The following is a 5,728-nucleotide window of genomic DNA, read 5'->3' as shown; positions in this document are numbered from 1 at the left end:
ATATTCCCATCATGGGAAGATTATTGTGAAGACAAACACCATTTTCACATCTTCCTGTCCAACTTATGTGTAAGTGCTATTATTCATGGCTATTATTTTCCTGTTTTCTATTGATTGAACACATCAATGATTTACATTACATTGTTGTAACTAGGCGTGGGTCAATCTGGATAGTCATGACGAGCAAAGCTTGCTTGTGCTTTTCAAGGAAGCATTGCAGCAGTATCGGTGTTACCTGAGGAAATCACACTTTGATGGCAAGTCTATAAAATAATTTCTGGTGAAGTCTCCTGTGCTAAATTTAGAAGACATTGAATGGAAAAACCTTGTTATGCACTGGTCTCGTTCCCAGGATGAGGTACTGTCTATGAAATCACATGACAATTTGAACTTCTACTTTTCCGCATGTGCCTTACGGATCTTTTTTGCAGGAAATCTGCTCGAAGAAGAATTCCGGTTTGACAAGAACGACAGGATATCTCAAATATGCTGCCCACTTCTTTGCTCTTGTTAGTACCTGTTGTCCTGTATCACTGTACTTACATACATACCTGGTTCATTATGTGACAACAGTATGCATGATAGCTTGCTTATCAATTGTTCGCCCCAAATTATCTGATCTGTATGAATGGTTACATTAGTGTAGAATATATCCAATGCCAATGTTTTTTTAGCTCTGCATTATTCTTGTAAGTACATGTTGTCCTTTATCAGTGTACTTATAATGACAGGTAGTTGTTCATGTACCATCACTCTGCAGCTTATTTTCCTTTGCCCTCCAGTTTCTACACATCAGATCTATATTTACTCTTACCATAAGGTTGGTACTGAAGAATTTTAGCTGTGCATTGCTCTTGGCTGTACCTTTTGCCTATATCGCTGCACTTACATTTATAGCTACTTGGTTATGTAGCATCACTCTTCATCTTATCTTAAATATTCTCCATTTTTTCGTATATTATCACATCTATATTTACTCTTAACAAAATCTAGAATAAAGGCAATGATTTTGAAGAAGATTCTGTGGTAAACTTCTTGAATTGCCCCCCATCAGCATGGACAAGGCCTTTATAGAGCATGTCTTCACCAATAATGTAAATTTGTCCATCTCAAGCCTTCAAACTTTGTTGTATATATTTGGTTAGGCATGACTGCAACAGCTGTTTATTTTTGGTGTTTGCATCAAATTGCTTGTTTAAAGTTTATTATATGTAATTCATAAACAAAAGTTTATCCTTTCTCAATTTAAGTTTTCAGTTGTACAACCAAGTTCCTTCTTCATACCATGTAAATTAAACTATACAGAACAAGTGATCTTCTTTTGCACTGCATGTATGCTTCTGTTCTTCATCTGTAATCCAGTGGTGTGGTGAACCTACCCACTACAGCATAATGTCATATTCTGCAATGTCTTAACTATGAAAAATGTCATATCATTCTAATATTATTTAAACCGTCTCTTTATTTGCCAATCTGAAATGGTATAAATTGACAGCACACTAACCATTGATACTTATGAGTTCTTGATCTGTAATCCAGTGGTGTCGTGAAGCTGCCAACTCCTTCACAATGTTATTTCCTGCCATGTCTTGACCTGAACAATACCATATTGTGTTAATGCAAATTTAAACTGTGTCACTTTATTCGTCAGTAAGAAATGTGATGAATTGTCAGCACTGATACTTTTATGTGCAAAACCTGTCATCTGTCTACTTATTTATCTTTCAGAGTGAGGAAGATATAAGTGTTGAACAAGCGCAGTCTCATCATCTTGCTCAGCTGCTTGCGCTGCAGCTCCCCAGCAGGGCTAACCTTTCTTGAACTCTATTGAAGTGCTGTTGGTTTTGTATATTATTTTGTCGGCGTGTTTATTTGCACTGGTGGCGATCTTTGACGCCCAGTGTATGTAATCTGCTGTCTGCTTGTGCTTTATTATCATAGTGGCGAACTTTGATGCCCAGTGGATGTAATATGTCATAATTTCATTATTGTATAGTATAGGTTTTTTCTTATTCACGATGCTGCAGTTATTTTACTGTATATATATATATATCCTGTCTTCGTAGTAAACCGGCCAAACCGTAAAATTACGGTACATAATCGGGCCGTCATGCAATCACGATGTAGGTTGGGCCTAAAACGTGCCGATCAGCTGCAGGCCGGCAGTAGCCCGAAATGAACCCCGGCCCATGATTGTGCGAATCAAATCACGGGCTTTTAACAGGCCAAAATTGTCTGGGTCCTTGTTTGGCCCAATCAGATATCGGCTGCGGGCAGGCCGGATGCAAACCGGGCCATAGTTAGGCCCAACTATATGACAGGCTTTTAACAGGCCGAAATTAATATATGGACGAAATGTTAAACGGGCCCTTAACAGGCCAAAACTAATATCAGGCCGAATTACTAAGTGGGTGTCGGTGTCAAAACCGGCGGATCTCGGGTAGGGGGTCCCGAACTGTGCGTCAAGGCCGGATGGTAACAGGAGACAAGGGACACGATGTTTTTACCCAGGTTTGGGCCCTCTTGATGGAGGTAATACCCTACTCCTGCTTGATTAATATTGATGATATGGGTAGTACAAGAGTAGATCTACCACGAGATCAAGGAGGCTAAACCCTAGAAGCTAGCCTATGGTATGATTGTTGTATATATTGTATATCTATCGACTAGCCTGGCCTCGGTTTATATAATGCACCGGAGGCCTAGGATAACAAGAGTCCTAGCCGAATACGCCGGTGGGGAGAAGTCCTTGTCTTGATCGCCAAGTCTTGTGGAATCTTCCTTGTATGCGGCAGCCGTCCGAACTGGCCCATGAGTATACGGCCACGGGGGTCCTCGGCCCAATCTAATAGATCGGGAGACGACGTGGTAAGTACCCCCTAGTCCAGGACACCGTCAGTAGCCCCCTGAACCGGTATTCAAGTTAGGGACGCTCCTCGGTTCTTCCGAACTGTTCTTCACCTTCGGTTGCCGGTCTTGAAAACTGGTTCAACAAATCTTCTTTATCTTCGATCTTGAGGATCGCCGAAATGCATTCGACGAGTTTACACGTTGGGTATTCGAGGAGCCCCTTTAAGTTTCTGGCCTTTATCAATGCCTTGTTTATTTTTATGCCACACCTCGGGTTTGAAGTTGTTCCCGGGAGGCAGGGTCCTCTTGCGTCCGAGCTCCAACGCTGGACTGCATTCGAGGTATCTTATGCAGCCGAGCACCAACGCCGGACCGCTTCCCAGCTCTAGCGCCGGAATGTATCCGAGCTCCAACGCCGGACTATGAATCCGAGCTCCAACGCCGGACTGTATATCCGAGCTCCAACGCTGAAATATATCCGAGCTCCAACGCCGGACTGTGTCCAGGCTCCAATGCCGGACTATATCCGAGGTGTCATATCACCTTGGTTCAGAAAAGTTGAAGGAGTTTAGCCGAGCTTAATGCCGGAAATGCCCTCTATGGAGCCAGCCACTAGCGCCCGAGCTTTATGCCGGACTGCTTCCGAGGTGGTGCACCACCCCGACTATGGGCCGATTTTTTGTCAATATTTTTTATTGGTGCAATTTATTCTCTGCCGAGATATATAGCCAGTAGCCCTCAAGGTGTGTATCGGTCTAAAACCCGAGATGCACATGAAGGATGACATAAGACCGCTGATCCCAGTAGCCGCTGAGACTCAGGTTGATTTGCAAAATCGGCCTGAGGATCAAGTCCTAGCTCGGCAGAATACTTCGGGGCACAAAAGCGGCGTGCTCAGTCCTCAAGACTCAGGTTGGGTGCGGCCGACCAACCTGAGGATCAAAATCTCCTCGGAAACTATATTGCACATAAAATTTTCTGCATTGGACAAGCAATGCAGTAGCCCCTGAGACACTGGTCGGGTGGCAACACCAGATCAGGGGATCGATGTGCCCCTTTAATATTTGTAAATAATAAGCCCGAAGCCCAGTAGCCCCCGAGCCTTAATGCGGGCATGGGTGGCCGAATTAAGGATCAATATCCATAGTAAAATCACAAATTATGTGTAATGACTCTATGTATCCAAGTACTTTACATCATTAATGCTCGGATCCACATTGTACAAAACTTTCTTGACCGACCATCGGCTTCCACCTCCTTGGCCAGTAGCCAAGGAGTGTTTGTCCTACTTTATAAAGCCTTTATGAGGGCAAAGATTTACGACAAACAAGGCAATCTGGCCATACGGTTTTATAAACAAAGGTACGCAGAGAGATATGTTATATTACTGTTTAACAGAAGAAATGTATTCCAAAGAAAATAGTCCCGCTATCGGTTCCTTTCTTTGGGTTGTCATGCTAAGCATGATCATGAAACCTCAGCTCGAATGTAAGAGCAAAATATCGAGGATTTAGTTTGGGAGGCCAGTTAATAGCCCCCGGTAGTGTTCGGCGATAGTCGAGGTCAAGCCGTAAACACTTCAGCCAATGTTATGAATGGCCCGTCATAGTCATCGGATCGCTGACCAGTTTACGCTTATTGTGACAGTCAGTTTTCGGCTTTCTCCACTAAGGTGCTTAACCATGTGAGATGGAAGCACAATCGCAGTGGTTCTCCCTTTGCACGCCTAGTCGAACAAAACGGAACATAGGAAGCAAGTGCAGGAGCCGGGCAACCCAACTATTGACCGAAGACACAATTCGAAACCGATGCATATATAGCAATATCTGAGAATGTTTTTGCCGAATCCCTAAAGGTGTCCGGCGTTGCACTGCGAGACTAATGCTGAAAAAGCACAAATAGTTTAAAAGTGCCAAAAAGCTTGGAAAACCAAGAAACGTTAGTAAAAACATGACGTCCGAACAAGATCAAGTGTTCGGTGCCAATCCGAAAATTGGTCTTAGAAAAAAGAAGTGTTTCTGTCGTCCTTTAACATGACACATCCTATCTCAAGACTTCGAGCGGGTCAGCCTATGGCTTCAACCTCCTATCCCGAGGGCGGAGTGCTTCTCATCAGGCCAGTTTAGCAAACTAAACTCTAGCGGCTTTGAGAGAGAAATTAGGCTCCCCGGCTAGTGACCGCACACTCGTGTCGAAAAAAGGAGTGATAAATAATAATAAAACTTTGCAACGACTAAGAAGAAGAACACTTATTATAAAACAACTCAAATAAACTTAAGAGCCCCCAAGTGACTTGGGTAGAAGAATGATTGCATGTACCGAAGTACTTATATCATATCTATGTTTAACCGAACTTTAAACATGTCTTAACCGACCGTCAGCTTCTCCCTCTTCGGTCAAGGACCGAAAAGTGTTATGTACTCCATCGGTCGAGAATATCGACGGTGTTTCCAATAACCAGGCAATCAGGCCATAAGGCTGTAACAGACAAAGCGCGCTCAGGGAACTTATGCTATATTACCGTGAAGTGTAAGAAGCATCTTCGAAGAAAATAGTATCCCCACCGATACCTTTCTTCGGTGCTCATTGTTATTATGAGACTTGTGCAATAGATTTTTTGTACTCATGAGTTCCGTTGTGTGCCGACCATCATTGAATAACTATAAGAGCGCTAGCTTTCGGCTTCACCCAGTCTGAGGTCCGGCTCGGGTGACCCGATCATGACAATCGCAGAGGTGCTCCCTTTACTCCCTAGCCGAACAATCGGGAACGTAGGGGTAAATACAGGAGCGAGGCAACCCAGCTTGCAAATCGCTTAAGTCAATATGATGCATATTGTGGCGTAATACACGAACAAGGAACGAAGCCGTACAAGTAT

The sequence above is a fragment of the Triticum urartu genome, chromosome 3 (genome assembly GCF_003073215.2).
Source record: "Triticum urartu cultivar G1812 chromosome 3, Tu2.1, whole genome shotgun sequence".
NCBI lineage: Eukaryota > Viridiplantae > Streptophyta > Magnoliopsida > Poales > Poaceae > Triticum > Triticum urartu.
The sequence above is the reverse complement of the archived record's forward strand: the minus strand, read 5'-3'. Positions refer to the sequence as shown.